The following is a 19,744-nucleotide window of genomic DNA, read 5'->3' as shown; positions in this document are numbered from 1 at the left end:
CAGTTGTAGGCACTCTTGGCTCCCTGGTGTGGTGGTTTTATTATTTCCTTCCTTCTGTTCACATTGGGTTTAATGTGCTCTTTTTCTATTTACTCTGAATACAAGATTAGGTCACTGATTGACATCGGTTTTTGTGAACATTTAGAGCTATATATTTCCCTCTTAGCACTTTCTTTGCTGCATCCCATAAGTTTTGGTATGTTGTGTCTTCTTTTTCAATCACTTCAAGATATTTCCTAATTTCCCTTGTGATTTCTTTTTTTAATAAAATTTTATTGAATTATATCATTCATACATGACTCAATTATAAGGGCCAACAATAGAGGGTAAAAGAGGGTAATAAAAACATTCTAATATTGACTGAAGTGATGACAGCACAACTCTGTGATGAAAATGAGAGCCACTGATTATACAACTCTGAACAGATTTACAAAGCATGTAACTGTATAACACAAGGAATCCAGTGGTGAAAGATGGACTGTGGTTACCTGACAAATATGAGAATGTTCTCTCATGAACTATAACAAATATATAATAATTATAAAGATGTTAATGGATGAGCTGGAGAAAATACACCAAATTTAAGATATGGGCTATAGTTAGTAGTAATATTTTGACAATGCTCTTTCATAGCTTTTTTTAAAGATTTATTTTATTTATTTATCCGCCCCCCCCCCCCCCACCCCATTTTGCACTTGCCGACTTCTCTCTGTGTCCATTGCTGTGTGCTTTCTGTGTCGGCTTGTCTTCTCTTTAGAAGGCAGTGGGACCTGAACCTGGGACCTTCCATGTGGGAGAGACACACTCAATCACTTGAGTCACCTCAGCCCCCTGCTTTGTTGCGTCTCTCATTGCCTTTCCTCTTTGTGTCTCCTTGTTGTGTCAGCTCACTGTCTTGTTCTTCTTTTCCAGGAGGCATGGGGAACCAAATTTGGGATCTCTCATGTGGTAGGTGGGAGTTCAATCACTTGAGCCACATCCTCTTCCCTTTCATAGCTTTTAACAAATGTTTCACAATGCAAGGTGTTGGTGGTAGAGTGGTATATGTGAATGCTGTATGATGATATGCATGTTTGAATTGGTAAGTTCACAACTTTTACTTTACATCCTTGGGATTAAATTTGGGATTAAATTCACTTTATCATGGTATATAAATTTTAAATGTGCTTTGGGATTCAGTTTGCAAATATTTTGTTGAGGATTTTTGCATCTATATTCACTACAGAAATGGGTCTGTAATTTTCTTTTTTCATAATATCTTTATCTGGTTTTGGTCTTAGGGTGATATTGGCTTCATAGAATGAGTTTGGTAGTGTTCCTTCTTGTTTAATTTTTTGGAAAAGCTTGAGCACGATTAGTATAGATCATCTTTAAATGATTGGTAGAATTCACTTGTGAAGCTACCTGGTCCTGGGCTTTTCATTTTTGGGAGGTTTTTGATGATTGTTTCTATCTCTTTACTCAAGATTGGTTTATTTAGTCAGCTATTTCTTCTTTTTTATTTATTTATTTATTTATTTCTCTACCCCCCACCCCGGTTGTCTGTTCTCTGTGTCTATTTGCTGCATGTTCTTCTTTGTCCGCTTCTGTTGTTGTCAGCAGCATGGGAATCTGTGTTTCTTTTTGTTGCATCATCTTGTTGTGTCAGCTCTCCGTGTGTGTGGTGCCATTCTTAGGCAGGCTGCACTTTCTTTTGCGCTAGGCGGCTCTTCTTACGGGGCACACTCCTTGCGCGTGGGGCTCCCCTACGTGGAGACACCCCTGAGTGGTAGGGCACTCCTTGTGCGCATCAGCACTGCGCATGGGCCAGCTCCACACAGGTCAAGGAGGCCCGGGGTTTGAACTGCAGACTTCCCATGTGGTAGACGGATGCCCTAACCACTGGGCCAAGTCCGCTTCCCTATTTCTTCTAATATCAGTGTAGGTTGTTTGTGTGTTTGTGTTTCTAGGAATTTGTCCATTTCATTTCTGTTGTCTAGCTTGTTGGCATGTTGTTGTTCATAGTATTGTCTTATAAGCTCACTTATTTCTGTAGGGTCAGTGGCAAGGTCCCCCCTTTCATTTCTGATTTTATTTATTTGCATCTTCTCTCTTTTTCTTTGTCAGTCTAGCTAAGGGATTGTTGATTTTATTGATCTTCTTGAAGAACCAATTTTTTGGTTATATTAATTCTATTTGTTTTTTAATTTCCATCTTTTCTACTCTCATCTTTTCCTTTTTTTTTCTTGTTCTTCCAGGTATGCAGTTAAATCTTCAGTTTTAGCCTTTCTTTTTTAAAGTAAGCAACGAGGGCTATAAATTTCCCTCTTAGCACTGCCTTTGCTGTATCCCATAGGTTTTGATATGTGGTAGTCACATTTTTATTCATCTCAAGGTATTACTGATTTATCTTTCCATTTCTTCTTTGACCCACTGATTATTTAGTGCCAGGGTTTTTAACAAAGGGTTTGTGAGCTTGAATTGAAATTCAAAAAACATTCTTGTGGGGATGTGTTGGTATAGGTGTGAAATATTTATTAAATAATACACAGTATACTGTAGACAAAGTAAGGAGTCTGTGGTTTTCACCTGACTGGCAAAGGGGTCCGTGGAACAAAAAAGGTTGAGAACCCCTGATTTAGAGTGTTTATTTAATCTCCACATATTTGTGAATTTTTCCCTTTTCCTGTCTATTATTGATTTCCAGCTTCATTCCTTTATGATCAGAGGAAGTTATTTGTATAATTTCAATCTTTTAACATTTATTAAACATGTCTTGTGACCCAACAAAGATCTATTCTAGAGAAGGATCCATGGGTACATGAAAAGAATATATATCCTGCTGTTTTGGGGTGTAATGCTCTATAAATGACTGTTAGGTCTAGTTCATTTATCATATTATTCAAGCTCTTCGTTTTCTTATCCAAATGTCCAAATGTCCAAATGTCCAAATGTTCCTATCCAATGCTGACAGTGGTGTATTCATGTCTCCAACTATTATTGTAGAGATATCTTTCTTCCTTCAGTTTTGCCAGTGTGTGTCTGATGTATCTTGGGACACCCTGCTTAGGTGCATAAATACTTATTTTAGTTATTTATTATTTGTAAATTGTCCCTTATTTATAATGACCTTCTTCATCTCTTGTAACAATTTTGCATTTAAAATCTATTTTGTTCAATATTAGTATCACAACTCCAGATCTTTTGTGATTACTATTTGTATGAGATATCTTTTTATAACCTTTCACTTTCAACCTGATTGTGTATATCTGGTAGACAGCCTATAAATGGCTCATGTTTTTAATCCATTCTTTCAGTCTATGTCTTTTGACTAAGGAATTAAATCCATTAATGTTCAAATATATTACTGTAAAGGCATTGTGTACTTTGTTCATTTTATCTTTTAGCTTTCTGTTCTCATGTCTGATGGTTGTCTGTCTTTTTACCTGTTAAATTACTCTTGCTAATAATCTTTGTTTCTACACTCTTTTCCAAGTATCTCATCCCTGTCTTTTCTTTTCAGGCTGTATTTCTTTAGTATCTCTTGTAAATCTCATCTTTTGGTAGCATACTTTCAGTTTTGGTGTCTGTGAAGACTTTAAACTCATTTTTCATTTTTGAAAGACAGTTTGACAGATAAGGAGTTCTTGGCTGGCAGTTTTTCTCTTTCAGCACCTTAAATACATCATACTTCTTTCCTCTCACCTCCATGGTTTCTGATGAAAGATCAGCACTTAGCCTTATTGAGATTCCCTTGTATGCGATGCATTGCTTTTCTCTTGCTGCTTTAGGAATCCTCTATCTCTGGTTTTTGTCATTCTGAATAGTAGGTGTCTCAGAGTAGTTCTATTTGGATTTATTCTGTTTGGGGTGCATTGTCATTGGATATTGATACTTCTTTCATAAGAGTTGGGAAGTTTTAGTCATTATTTCCTCAAATATTCTTTCTTCTTCTTTTTCATTCTGTTCTCCTTCTGGGACACCAACAACATATATGTTTGTGTGTTTCACACTGTCACTCAATTCCTTGAGACTCTGTTCCATTTTTTCCATTCTTTTATCTTTCTGTTCTCCTGTCTTTTCAAGTTAAGATGCTCAGGCTCTAAGTCACTAATTCCGTCTTCCATCAATTTAAATCTGTTAGTATATGCCTCTAATGTATTCTTAATCTTATCCATTATATCTTTTATTCCCATAAACTCTGTTACTTTTCTTTGCAGGCTTTCAAATTTTTCTTTATGGTTGCCCAATGTCTTAGTATTCTTTATCTTTTCAGTCATATTTTTCTTCAACTTCTTGAATGATTTACAAGATTTGTGTGATTATCATTGATTACTCCTGTGTCTCATCAGGATTTTTGGTTTGTTCCTTTGACTGGGATATCCCATGTGTTTCCTAGTATGGCTTGAAATTTTTTATTGACGTGTAGGCATCTGACTTATGTTTGAGAATTTACTCTGATGGTCAATTTCTCTCTTATGTATTAGTTTTGTTTCACAGCTCTTCTTTGATTTTTGATTCAACTTATTCTAAGTCTTGAAAATTGCACAGCTTAAGTTATCAAAATAGGGCCAGCAAATCACTAATGGGGTGCATATCCAATCCAAGGGGCTAGGTTGAGAGACTCCATAAAGTATTTTTCTTCTTGAGCTTTCCTGGATGGCCAGCAGATGGTGTTCATCAGCAAATTTTTCCACTGAGGTGTATCTTTCAGCCTCCACTTGCCTGTGATTCTGGTCTGCCGGGAGTCGAGATTCAAAGTGGGCTCTGCAGGACAAAGTCACCTAAGAGAAACCATCCTCCACCACACCCTCTCTCTTCCCAGAGAAGATGTCTGTTTCCCTCCCAGTTGGCTACAGTGAGCCATGGATTTTATCCAGGTTGTTCCCCTTGAGGGTGGGGGATGAGTGCCATTCTCTGCCACAGGGATTAGTAACTCATGGTTTTGATTTTTGCTTCTTTGTCTGTCTCTCACATTCCTGGAAGATGCACAACACTCTCATGGTCTGTAGATCTCCAAAGCAGCTCCCTTGGATTGCCTCTTGCCTTCCTCTTTTTTTTTTTTTTTAATGTATTCTTTATTATTTTTAAAAGATACACTACACAAAACATCACATAAAAAATATAAGGGATTTCCACATACCCTACTCTCGACACCTCCCACCTTTCCCCACATTAACAACTTCCTTCATTAGTGTGGCACTTTCACTGCAACTGATGAACACATCCTGGAGCACTGCCACCAAGCTGGACCACAGTTTATGCCGTAGTTTGTACTCTCTCCTACCTAACCCTGAAGGTCATGGCAGGATACACAATGGCCTACATCCATCACTGCCAGATCACCCAGGTCAACTCCAAGTCCTGAAAATGCTCCCATGCCACACCTCCTTTTCCCTCTCCCTGACCTCAGCACCCCCTGTGGCCACTGTCTCCACATCAACAATACAGTTTCCTCCATTGCTAAAATCACAAGTCCACAGCAGAATACCAATAAGTCCACTCCAGTCCATATTCTACTCCGCAATCCTGAGGACCCTAGGATGGTGGCCACCACTCCACCTCCATTTGAAAGGGGTCTTTGCTCCCACATGGCTAATGAGAGGGGCCTTCGCTCCTACATGGCTGATGGATGGGACTCCCCTGCCTGCAGCTACAGACTCTCTCAGTTTCTTGGTGTGGTGGTTGTCCATCCACACTTCCTTGTTGGTTGTCCTGGGTGAGTTCAATGAACTGAAGAGTAGGTTTTGAGACTGCTGAGGCTCAGGGCCCATCTGGAGCATGGACAGCCCAGAGATTCAAGTCTTCGGGATGTATACCTGCCAACTCCAGCACCAATTATAGGTTCAAATAAAAGGGACAGCAGAGGCATGTGTAGAGAAGTCACATCTGAGTCTAATACTGTCACACTCAGGTGCACAAACTCCAAAGTAGGGCCCATTGGCAAGGCACCAAACTCCAGAGCTATCTACCCTGACCGTAGGACCTGGGTGTCTCCAGAGCCCTCAGAAGCCTCACCGTTTGGGGTAATATCTACTTTGGCTGTCCATGAGATCCTGCTGAGATGTGCACAAGTGTCCCCTCTCTGAAGACCTCCCGACTCACCTTCAAGTCTCCCAGCCCAAAACTCATTTGTCTTTACCCTTTCCCCCCTTTATTCAAGGTCTCCTTTCAGTTGCATCACCGGTCAGTGCTTGGTAGTAATCCCTTGGTGCCAGGGAGACCCATCACCAGGAGCCATGTCCCATGCTGGGGAGAAGGTAATGCATTTATTTGCTGAGTTTGGCCTAGAGAGAGGCCACATCTGAGCAACATGGAGGCTCTCAAGAGGTAACTCCTAGGCACCCTACAACACTAGGCTAAGTTGCAAATTCAAGAGCAAAAGGCTCATGAGCACAATCATCAATATCAAGGGCCCATCAATGGACTATCCTTCCTCACCAGTCACCACCCCCATTCTTGGGGGATTGCCACTCTTCCATTAGAGAATGTGGCAGAGCTCCCCATGATGGGAACCCAAGATTCCCTCAGTTGTGCAAATCTCCACCCACCATGGCAATGCCCCACGAACACCTGAACATATTTTATATATCTTATATGTATGCCCAGGTGAACTTCCTCCCATGTATCCTCCATCACTGATGCCCCACACCAATGATCTTCCCCTGCCATAGTTGTAACCCTTCTGAGACCCAAAACTTCTTACAAAATGAAGTAAAGAATATTGCCAAATTTGATTAATAGGAAAATGAAATAATAATGACAGGTTTAAACATAGGAAATAAAATACATAATAATTTAGAAAAGCTAAAACTAAAATAAAGTAAAAAATTTGGAGTATAAAAAATGAAAAATATTTAAAAATTTTTTTTGACGTTTTCCCTTTCATCACTGTGATATCTGTTGTCCTGTATGTACAGTGGTGCTTTCCTCCATTTCTTCCCAGTGTCTTACCTCCTTCTTCAAAGAAGTTTCAGGCCACAGCAAAGTCACATATAGAATACAGGGGACTGTCACATACCCAACATTCTTTCCCCTTGCCCCCATTAATAACCTTTTTACATGTGGATTGTACATTTGTCACAACCGATGTAAAAATATTGAAACATAGCTACTAATTATGGTCAATGCTTTACATTACGTGTTACATCTTAGACCATATATTTTTATAAATTTTTGATGAAATTTAACATGGCCTATATCCATCATTGCAAAATCATGAAGAACATTTACATTGCCCCCTAAATACTCCCTCTTCCATCTATTCTATTCCTCCCTCCTCCTCCCCTCAGCGCTCATGGCAACTACCATGCTTCACTCTTTCAAGGAGAAGATTCATAGATACTTGCGACAATGTCAAGGGCTTGACACACTAGTTTGTCCTACCCTATTAGGAACCACCCATGCTCTCAAGAGACATGCTCCCCCCTGTTTGAGGCCATATTGAGCCTCCCCAGTATGGGAGTCCAACTCCTTCCCATTCGTTATGTGGGTCTCCCCACTGATACAACACACTATGACAAAATAATCACTCGCATATTCTCTAGAAGACTGCCCCAAGTGTGTCCTATCCCAAATGCAGCCCCCCATCCAGCACCCTAAACCAGTAACCCTTTCTTGTCATATTGCCAAAAGAGTTTTCTCAACATTGTAGTTTCAGCCATGTATCCACCAATCCCCAGTGTTTACCTGCTCCCTTCCCCATACTTCCTCCCAGTTCCATGGACCGTCCAACCCATCCTCCCCACCCTATTTCCCTGTCAAGCTTGTACCACCCAACTCAATAGTATCCCTACACTCCTGTCATAGTCCTTCACTGCTCAACTATTCAGTTATCATAGATTTCACCCATATGGGCATTGGCTCACAACCTTCTTCTCCCTTTCTATTTCATCTAAACGTATCTTCCAGACTCTAGCTCTCTGAGTTGGCTCAATTTGCTTAATTCATATCAGAGAGGTCATGTAATATTTGTCCTTCAATACCTGGCTTGCTTCACTCAACATAAAGTTCTCAAGGTTCATCCATGTTATCACATGTGTTTGTACTGTATTCCTTCTTACAACTGAGTAATATTCCATTGTATGTATATACCACATTTTGTTTATCCATTCATCTGTTGATGGGCATTTGGGTTGATTCCAGCTTTTGGCAATAGTGAATAATGCTGCTGTGGACATTGATGTGCGTATATCAATTTGTGTCCTTGCTTTCAATTCTGGGTTTATAGCCAGCAGTGAAATTGTTGGATTATATGGCAGATCTATAGTTAATTTTTTTGAGGAACCACCTAACTGCCCTCTACAATGACTGTACCATTCTACATTCCTCCACATTCTTTCCAACATTTGTAGTTCTCTATTTTTTAATGGCCACCAGTATAATGGATGTAAGATGTTATCTCATTGTAGTTTTGATTTGCATTTCCCTAATAGCTAATAATGTTGAGCATCTTTTCATGTGCCTTCTAGCCATTTGTATTCTTTGAAGAAGTGTCTGTTTGAATCACTTGCCTGTTTTTTAAATGGGTTGTCTTTTTATTTTCAAGATATAGGATTTCTTTATATATGCTGGATATTAGGCCTTTATCAGGTGTATGGTTACCAAATATTTTCTCCCATTAGGTAGGTTGTCTTTTCACTTTCTGGACAAACTCTTTTGAGGTGCAAAAGATTTAATTTTGAGGAGGTCCCATTTACCTATTTTTTTGTGTGTGCTTTGAGTATGAAGTTCATGAAACCATTTCCTATTACAAAGTCCTGTAGATGCTTCCCTACGTTGTCTTCCAAGGTCTTTATGGCCTTGGTTATTATATTTAGATCTTTGATCCATCTTGAGTTGATTTTTGTATAAAGTGTGAGATGATGTTTCTCTCTCATTCTTTTGGACATGGATATCCAGCCATGCACCATTTATTGAAAAGGCCATTCTCTCCCAGTTGAGTGGGCTTGGTGGCCTTGTCAAATATCAGATGACTGTATATGTGAGGATCTATATCCGAACACTTAATACAGTTCCATTGGTCAGTATGTCTATCCTTGTGCCAATACCATGCAGTTTTGACAACTGTAGCTTTGTAGTATGATTTAAAGTCAGGTAGTGTGATTCCTCTGATTTCTTTTTTTTTTCCTTTTCAATATGTCATTGGCTATTTGGGGACTCTTACTCCTCTAAGTAAATTTCATAGTTAGTTTTTCCAATTCAGTAAAAAATGCTGTGTTGATTTTTATTGGAATTGCATTAAATCTGTAGATTAGTTTGGGCAGGATAGAAATCTTAATGATATTTAGTCTTCCTATCCATGAACAGATCATATTCTTCCATCTATTTAAGTCTTCTTTGATTTCCTTTAACAGTGTTGTGTAGTTTTCTGTGTATAAGTCATTTACATCTTGAGTTAAATTTATTCTTAGGTATTTGATATTTTTAGTTACTATTGTAAATAGTATTTTTTTCTTGCTTTCTCCTCAGATTTCTCATTATTGGTGTACAGAAAGGCTACTGATTTTTGTGCATTGATCTTATAACCTATAACTTTACTGGACTTATTCCATAAGTTCTAGAAACTTTGTTGTAGATTACTCAGGGCTTTCTACATATAGGATCATGTTGTCTGCAGATAGTGAAATTTTTACTTCTTTTCCAGTTTGGATGCCTTTTATATCTTTGTCTTGCCTCAGTGCTCAAGCAAATACTTCTAACACAATGTTAAATAGGAGTGGTGATAGTGGGTATCCTTGTCTTGTTCCCGATCTTAGTGGGAAAAATTTTAGGATTTCACCACTGTATATGATGTTAATTGTGTGTTTTTCATATATACCCTTTATCATGTTTAGAAAGTTTCTTTCTTTTTTTTTTAAGATTTATTTTTTATTTATTTGTCTCCCTGTCCCTTCCCCCGCCCCCCGTTGTCTGCTCTCTGTGTCCATTCACTGTGTGCTCTTCTGTGTCTGCTTGTATTCTTGTCAGCCGCACCGGAATCTGTGTCTCTTTTTGTTGCATCATCTTGCTGCATCAGCTCTCTGTGTATGCGGCACCACTCCTGGGTAGGCTGTGCTTTTTTTCGCATGGGGCAGCTTTCCTTACAGGTCACACTCCTTGCACGTGGAGCTCCCCTATGTGGGGGACACCCCTGCATGGCAAGGAACTCCTTGCGCACATCAGCACTGTGCATGGGCCAGCTCACCACATGGGTCAGGAGGCCCTGGGTTTGAACCCTGGATGTCCTATGTGGTAGGTGGATGCTCTAGCAGTTGAGCCACATTCACTTCCCTAGAAAGTTTCTTTCTAGTCCTATATTTTGTAGTGTTTTTATCAAGAAAGGGTGCTGTATTTTGTCAAATGCTTTTTCTGCATCTACAGAGATGATCATATGATTTTTTTTCTTTTGTCTGTTTATGTGTATATTACATTGGTTGATTTTCTTATGTTGAAGCGTCCTTGCATACCTGGAATGAAACCCAAGTGGTCATGGTGTGTAATTCGTTTGATGTGTTGTTGAATACAATTAGCAAGTATTTTGTTGAGGATTTTAGCATCTAGGTTCAATAGGGAGATTGGTCTATAATTTTCCTTTCTTGTGGCATCTTTTGTTTAGATTTGGTATTAGGGTAATGTTGGCATCATAGAATTAGTTAGACAATGTTCCTTCTACTTCTATTTTTTAGGAGAGTTTAAGCAGGATTGGTGTTAGTTCTTTTCAGAGTGTTTGGTAGAATTCACCTGTGAAGCCTTCTGGTCCTGGGCTCTTTTTAGTTGGGAGGTTTTTCATGACTGATTCTATCTCTTTACTTGTGATTGTTCTGTTGAGTTCATCAATTTCTTCTTTTGTTAATGTAGGCTGCTTGTGTGTTTCTAGGAATTTGTCCATTTCCTCTAAATTATCCTTCTTGTTGGCATATAATTTTTCAAAGTATCTTTTTATGATATTCTTTATTACTCTAGGGTTGGTGGTGATATGCCCTTCCTCATTTCTTATTTTGTGTATTTGCACCTTCCCTCTCTTTTTCTTTGTTAGTCTAGCTAAAGGTTTGTCAATTTTATTGATCTTCTTGAAGAACCAGTTTTTGGTTTTTATTTTTTTTCTAGTGCTTTCTTATTTTCTATTTCATTTAGTTCTGCTCTAATCTTTGTTATTTCTTTATTTATATTTCCTTTAGGGTTAATTTGCTGTTCTTTTTCTAATTGCTCCAGGTGCGCAGTTAGGTCTTCAATTTTAGCTATTTCTTCTTCTTTTTTTTTTTTGATATATGCATTAATGGCTATAAATTTCCCTCTCAATACAGCTTTTGCTGCATCCCATAGGTTTTGATATGTTGTGTTTTCATTTTCATTCGTTTCAAGGTAGTTACTGATTTCTTTTGAAATTTCCTCCTTGCCCCACTGTTTGTCTAAGAGTGTGTTGTTTAACTTCCATATTGTGCTTAATCTGGTTCTCAGGCCCTTACTGATTTCCAGCTTTATTCCATTGTAGTCAGAGAAATTACTTTGTATAATTTCAATCTTTCTGAGTTCATTGAGAATTTTTCTGTGCCTTAGCATGTGGTCTATCTTGAAGAATGATTCTTGTGCACTCAAGAAGAATGTACCTGCTGTATTTGGGTGTAGTGTTCTGTAAATGTCTATTAGGTCCAGATCCTCTAATGTATTATTCAGTCTTTGTTTCTTTATTGATTCTATGTTGAGATGTTCTGTCTAATAGTGATAATGGTGTATTAAAGTCCCCACTATAATTGTAGCAACATCTTTTTCTCCACTTAGTTTTCCAAGTGTTCGCCTAATGTATTTTCAGGAACCTGGTTAGGTGCCTGAATGTTTATGATTGTTCTTTCTTCTTGAAAGAATACCCCTTTTATTAATGTATAATGTTCATCTGTGTCTCTTACAATAGTTTTGCATTTAAAGTCTATTTTGTCTGATATTAGTTTAGCTACTCCCACCTTTTTTGGGTTATTGTTTGCTTGTAAGATTTTTTCCAGCCATTCACTTTCAGCCTCCTTTAATCCCTGGGTCTAAGATGGATTTCTTGTGGACAGCATATAGATGGGCATATTTCCTTGTCCATTATGCCAATCTGTGTCTCTTGACTGGTGAGTTTAATTCATTAACATTCAGTGTTATTGCTCTCAAGGAATTACTTACATTAGCCATATTTTCTTAGTCTTTATGTATGTTATATGTTGTTTTTATTTCTCTTTTTGTCTTTTTGTTGTTCTTAAATGTTCCTTCAACTCTCTCTCTCTCCTGTTTTTTCCTTTCAACCTGTAGAGCTAACTTTAGTATTTCTTGAAGGGCAGATTTCTTATTGGCATGCTCTTAATTTCTGTTTTCCTGTGAATATTTTGAACTCTCCATCATTTTTGAATGTCAGCTTTGCTGGATAGAGAATTCTTGGCTGGAAGATTTTTTCTTTTAGTACCTTAACTATGCCATACCACTGCCTTCTTACCTCCATGGTTTCAGATGAGAAATCAGCACTTAATCTTATTGAGCTTCCCTTGTTATGTGATGGTTCTCTTTTTTGTTGCTGCCTTCAGTATTTTCTCTTTGTCTTGAGCCTTGGACAGTTTAACAAGTATATGTCTTAGAGTAGGCTTGTTGGGATTTTTATTGTTTGGGGGTGTGCTGCACTTATGGGACATGTGCATCCATATCCCTCAATAGGGTTGGAAATTTTCAGCCATTATTTCTTCCAACACTCCTTCTGTCCCCTTTCCCTTCTCTTCTCCCTCTGGGATGCCTATAATATGTATGTTTTTGCATTTTGTGTGGTCATTCAAATTCCTAAGTCCCTGCTGGATTTTTTCGATCTTTTTATCTATCTGTTCTACTATCTGTTTGATTTCCACATTGCTAATTCTATCTTCTGCCTGTCCAATTCTCCTGTTATGTGCTTCTAGTGTGTTTTTTTTTTAAAGATTTATTTTTTATTTATTTATCCCCCCCCCCCCCCCCAGTTGTCTGCTCTCTGTGTCCATTCACTGTGCATTCTTCTGTGACTGATTCCATTCTTATCAGCAGCACTGGGAATCTGTGTTTCTTTTCGTTGCGTCATCTTGTTGTGTCAGCTCTCCATGTGTGCGGCTCCATTCTTGGGCAGGCTGTACTTGCTTTCACACTGGGCGGCTCTCCTTATGGGGTGCACTTCTTGTGCACTGGGCCCCCCTACACAGGGGACACCCCGGCGTGACATGGCACTCCTTGCGTGCATCAGCACTGCACATAGACCAGCTCCACACGGGTCAAGGAGGCCCGGGGTTTGAACCGCGGACCTCCCATGTAGTAGATGGATGCGCTAACCACTGGGCCAAGTCCACCGCCATGAAATGGTATCTTATTGTGGGTTTGGTTTGCATTTCTCAAAGGGCAAATGATGTCAAGTATCTTTTTCATGTGCTTTATGACCAGTTATATTTTCCTAGAGAAATGTCTAATTATGTCTGTTGCCCATTTTTAAATTGGGTTGGTTGTCTTTTTCTTGTTGAGTTGAAGGATTACTTATATATCATGGATATTAAACACTTATCAGATATGTGGTTTCCAAAATTTTCTACCATTCTTAAGTTGTTTTTTTACTTTCAAGATGAAGTCCTTTGATCCAGAAAAGTTTTAATTCTGATGAGGTCCTGTTTTTCTTCTTTTCTTCCTTGTGCTTTAGGTGTAAAGTCTAAGAAATCATTACACAACACAAGGTCCTGAAGATGCTTCCCTGTGTTGTCTTCTATGAATTTTATAGTTTTGTTTTATATATACAGGTCTTTCATCTATTTTTTAGTTGTTTTTGTATATGGTGTGATGTAGGGATCCCCATTCATTCTTTTGCATGTGGCACTTCCCCAAAGGTTGAACAAAGAAACCACGTGGAAACAGGGGTAAAAGGAGATAGAGACCTTCAAGTCTGCCACATCAAAGCACCACCTGCTTCTCCAGCATTCCAAGAAAATATAACTCCCTAATCCACTACCCTCTGGCCATATGAGGGAAAACCTTCAACTCCAGGGCTTCCTATTGGCCCCTGCCTCACTTGAACTCTCGCCCCCTCCCACCGACTATAATTTCCCTGCCTAGGATTGTACTGTATGAATTCAAATCCCCCCTTTCCAGAAGTGGGCTGAAATCTTCTCTTCAGACCCCTGCCATGCCAGCAGGGAGGCTGAAGTCTATTCTTCAGACCCCTTCTGTTGGAAGAGCTTCCCAATAAACTTTCTTCTGCAATCAGTCTCTGTGTCCCAGTGAGCACCGCCCCCCCCCCCCTTTTCTCCAACAGTAGTAATGTCCTCTTTTCATTTCTGAGTTTAGTTATTTGTGTCCTCTCTTTTTTATTTTGTCAATCTAAGCTAAAATGTTTGTCAATTTTACTGATCTTTTCAATGAACCAACTTTTGGTTTCATCAATTCTCTGCATTGTTTTCTTTTTTTATTCTCTATTTCATTTATCTTCACTCTATTTTTTATTACTTCTTTCATTCTCCTTGCTTTGGATTTAGTTTGATCTTCCTTTTCTAGATCCTCAATACTTGAGGTTAGCTCTGTGATTTGACATTTTTCTCTAATGAAAGCATTTAGAGCTATAGATTTCCCTTTCACCATGCCTTTGCTGCATCCCCTAAGTTTGGTATGTTGTGCTTTTATTGTCATCCACCTCAAGATATTTCGTAGTTTCCCTTTGATTTCTTCTTTGATCCCTTGGTTGTTGGAATATGTTGTTCAATTTCCACATATTTGTGAATTTTCCATTTCACCATTATTGACTTCTATTTCCATTCTGTTGTAGTCAGAGGAGATACATTCTACGATTTTAATATTTTTGAATTTATTGAGACTTGTTTTGTGACCTAATATATGCTGTATCCTGGAGAATGATCCATGTGCACCCAAAAAGAATGTGTATTCTGCTGCTGTTGGGTGAAGTGTTCTATATGTCTGTCAGGTCTAGCTATTATAGTATAGTGTATCATTCTATTTCCTTATTGATCTTCTATCAAGATGTTTTATCATTATTGAAAGTGGCATATTGAAGTCTGCTTCTATTAATATAGAACTATTTACTTCCCCCTTCAAATCTATCAATATTTGCTTTATATGTTTTGGGTCTCTGCTGTTAGGTTAATATACATTTATAACTTTTATGCATTCTTGTTGAATTGACCCCTTTTTCAGTTTATAATGACCTTCTTTGTCCCTCATATCTTGGACTTATAGTGTATTTTATCTAATATTTGTATAGCTACCCCACCTTTTGTTACTACTTTCCTGGTATATATTTTTCCATTCTTTCACTTTCAATCTATTTATGTCTTTGAATTTAAGATGAGTCTCTTACTTGGTGTATTTGTTAGCCAAAGGGGTGCTGATGCAAAGTACCAGAAATCTGTTGGCTTTTTATAAAGGATATTTATTTGGGGTAGACGCTTACAGTCACAAGGCCATAGAGAGTAAGTTATTTCCCTCACCAAGTCTGTTGCCACATGTTTGAGCAAGATGGCTGCCGGTCTCTGTGAGGGTTCAGCCTTTCTCTTCCTCCTAAGGCTCTGTGGTCCCAGCTCCTTCTAATCTCAGCTGTAGGGTACATAAAGCTTGTCTCTCTCCCCAGGGCTCATTTCTTTCTAGACTTTCCCAGCTGTTAAGGACTGGTCTCTTCACCGGCAAACTTTCAGGTGACTGGCTCAGCTCTCTCTCCCTGGGGCTCCCTGGGACTCCAGCACCCAAAACTAAACTCTGTGTTCTCCTTTTCCATATGTTTACTTCCCTGTCTTTGATTAAGCATCCATATATATGGCCCACAAAGGGGCAGGAGGAGACTCAAACCGAGTCACCCTGAAGACGTGGTCAGATAAAGGCCCTAATCTTGATTTAATAAAGTAAAAGTCAAACTCCTGACTCTAATACAATCGAATACCCCCAGAGGAACAGACCAGTTTACAAACACAATCCAGTATCTATTTTTGGAATTCATAAACAATCCCAAACTGCCACAGTTGAGTCATAATTTTTTAAAAAATCCATTTTCCAATCTCTGCCTTTTGACTGAAGAGGCTAATCCATTTGCATTTCAAGTAACTTGATAATGCAATACTTCTTTTGCCAATTTGCTATTTTTGTCTTTGTAATCCTCACACCTTTTTGATCCTTAATTCCTCCATTAGTGCATATGTTTTGATTTCCTAAACTACTTAAAGCAGATACATAAAATGGGTTGTATTTTAATAAGGGGAAACTGTTAGCTTACCACTTTATAGTTGTTGAGAAAAATATTCCAATCAAGGCATCATCAAGGCAATACTTTTTCCCATAAACTGGCTACTGGCCATCCTCAGCTCCTCTGCTACGTGGCAAGGCATATGGTTGTATCAGCTGGTCTCTCTCTTCTCTTCTGGTTTTATTGCTTTCAGCTTCTTATTCATGGCTTTCTCTCCCTCTCTTTCTCCATATTCATCCCATTTATAAAGAACTCCAGTAAGAGGCTTAAGACCCATCCTCAGTCATGCTTACTGAAGTAACTTCATCAAAAGGCTCTAGGTTTACACCGACAGGGATGGATTAGTTTTAAGAACATGATTTCCTGGGGTACCTATAGTTTTAAACCACCATGACATACTTTCATATTGCTTTGACATTTTGTATTGTACCATTTTGAATTCCTTATCATTTCTTTCTGAATATATTTTTCATGCATTTTTTTTGTGGTTTCCATGGGGTTAAAGTTTAATATCCTAAATCTGTAACAATCATATTTGATTTGATACCAAATTTTGTCAATAGCATACACATACACTGTTCCTATATTCCTCCATCTCCCACCTTTTTGATACTTGTCACAAATTATATCTTTGTACATTGTATGTCTAAAACTATAGACTTATCATTGCTTTTTATGCATTGCATTTTAGCACCTGCAAGGAAGTAAGAAATGGAGTTACATATTAAAAAATACAATATAATAGTATTGGCACTTCTAATTGCACAAATGTTTAATTTATCTGGCATCAGTATTTTTAAAGTCTTTGTAAAATGCGCAAAATCTAGTCCTCTTTGTTGATTGTTGATTGTCTTGTTCCTTTGCATGGGTCACCATTTCCTGTTTTTTGTTGTTGTTGTTGGTTCTGTAATCTTTTGTTGTACAATGCACAGTTTAATATTTTTTGTGTTAATTCTGGAATTTAGTCCCTGAGCTGTTCTTTAAATTTGTATCTAGCTGACGATATGGTAGAGCTTTTCTTGAGAGCCAGGAGCTAACAAATATCCAAACCAATGCAAAAAGTACCTTTCAGAGTCTTTACAATTTGGCTCTGCTTTGGCTGGTGATCTCCTTCAGAGCCTAGCCTTCCTACCAAGAGGATCAGCCTGAGGTGAATGCAAAGTGCAGGGCCTTCTCTGTCTTATCTGAAACTCTGTGGAGCCTGCTTCCTGTTCTGGGCTTATACTTTTTCATGGCCTTAGGGATTCCTCTGTTTATTGGAATTTTAATGTATTCCCTATGAAATAGATTTTCACCCCCTCATGGGTGTTCTAATATATGACTTATTGTTGCTTATCCTTTTCTGCAGGTTACTTTGACTGAACTCTTTCTTATCTGTTTTAGCTGCCTGCATGTTGTTTCTTTCTGTATGACAAGTTCTGGCAGGATGAGCCCAAGACACATTTTCTGGTTCAGTCTTTCAGTCTTCCACCCAATAGTTTGGTACCAACTTCCTCCTTCTTGAACAGGACCTTGAAACCACAATCAGAGCCCAGGCTGACTCCGTAGCACACTGGGGAGGGGTAGGAGAGGGGCTAGCAAGGGCACTATAAGTTTCACCTACTTTGTTCTTTTTTTTCATTTATAAAGGATATTTATTTGGGATAAAACCTTACAGTTACAAGGCTGTGAAAAGTCCAACTCAAGGTTGCTTTCTTACCAAAGTCAGTTGCCATGTGTTGAAGCAACATGGTTTGCCAATCTCTAGCTGGTCTCTGTCTTCCCCTCTGGGCTTCCTTTTCCTCTCGAGGTTCTGTGGGCCCAGCCTCTTGAGGCTTTGTTTTCTTGATCTGTCAGTTGCCCAATTACTGCAACACTTTAATGTTTTTAGAGTTTTGAGGAAGATGGCTCTGCTAGTTTTTGCTAGTTGTTCAAAGATTCTGTTGGGTAATGGCATCTTGGAGCATCTTACACCACCATTTTGTTCAACTGGGAGCCCTATACTTCATTTTTGAAAGACAGTTTATTGGAATTAAAATTCTTGATTGGCAGTTATTTTCTTTTAGCACTTTAACATTTCACCCATTGTCTCCTTGCCTCCACTGTTTTTATGAGAAAATAGTAAATCTTATTGAGACTATCTGTACATGACACATTACTTCTCTCCAACAGCTTTCAGGATTTTCTTTTGTTTTTGGCATTCAATAGTTTGGTTATAATGTGTAGGCAGGAATCTCTTCGAATTTATCATGTTTGGGATTCATTGAGGGTTTTGAATTTGTATATTCACGTCTTTAAATTTGGGAAGTTTTCTGTCATTATTTCTTTGAATATTTCTTCTGACCCTTTCTCTCTTTCTTCTCCTTCTGGTACCCTCATAATGTATATATTGGTGTATTTGATGATGTCTAACAGGTCTCTTAGGTTGTGTTCACTTTTCTTTATTCCTTTTTATTTGTGCTCCTTAACCTAAATTCTTATCTTTGAGTTCACTGACTTTTTTTTTTAAGATTTCTTTATTTATTCCCCTTCCCCCCATTGTTTTGCACTTGCTGTCTGTTTTCTGTGTCCAGTCACTATGTGTTCTTCTGTATCTGCTTGTCTTCTCTTTAGGCAGCACTGGGAACTGATCCTGGGACCTTCCAGAGTGGGAGAGAGGTGTTCAATCTCTTGCACCACCTCAGCTCCCTGATTTGTTGCATCTCTTTTTGTCTCTTCTCTGTATCTCTTTTTGTTGTGCCAACACTCTGTGCAGGCCAGCACTCCTGTGTGGGTTCACAATCTGCATAGGCCAGCTCTCTGCTCAGGACAGCTTGCCTTCACCAGGAAGCCCCAGAAATCAAACCCTGGATCTCCCTTATGGTAGATGGCAGCCCAATTGCTTAAGCCACATCTGCTTATTTTCCTTTAGCTCTTTGAGCACCTTTAAAATCATTTTTTTCAATGTTTTTGGCTGGTATGTCTAAAGTCTTTTATTCATCATTGATGGTTTCTGATTTTTATCTTGTTCCTTTGGATGGGTTATCATTTCCTCTTTCTTTGTTTGTATTTTAATCTTTTGTTGCCCTCTGTACTTTTAAATATTTTAATGTGTTAACACAGGAATTTAGGTCCTGAGCTGTCTATTACTTAAGTTTGTATCCAGCTAGTGATAAGACAGATATTTCCTTGAATATCAGGTGCTAACAAAAAACAATCAATTGTAAATATCATATTTCACAATCTTTGAAAATTGGCTCTGTATTCACTGGTGCTCTCCTTCAGAGCTTAGCCCTCCTACCAGTGAATCTGAAGATCAGCCTGACGCAAGAGTGCAGGGTACTTTCTGGTCTTTTCTGAACATGCATCTTGTCCTGGGCATGTACTTGTGGCCTTATTAATTCTCCCATTTACAGGAATTCGAGTACCTCCTCTTTTCCCTATTAAATATTCCTCTCCCCACCCTACCCCCATCCCAAATACTCTATTATATCTTGTAGTTGGTAATATTTTGCTCCAGGCCACTGTGACTGGATAGTTTCTTAATATTGTTTCTTACACTTATTTAGCTGTCTGAAAGCTGCTTCTATAGGCAGGACAAGTTCTGGG

This window comes from Dasypus novemcinctus, chromosome 3, assembly GCF_030445035.2.
Source record: "Dasypus novemcinctus isolate mDasNov1 chromosome 3, mDasNov1.1.hap2, whole genome shotgun sequence".
In the NCBI taxonomy this organism is placed as follows: domain Eukaryota; kingdom Metazoa; phylum Chordata; class Mammalia; order Cingulata; family Dasypodidae; genus Dasypus; species Dasypus novemcinctus.
Note: the sequence above shows the minus strand (reverse complement) of the source record.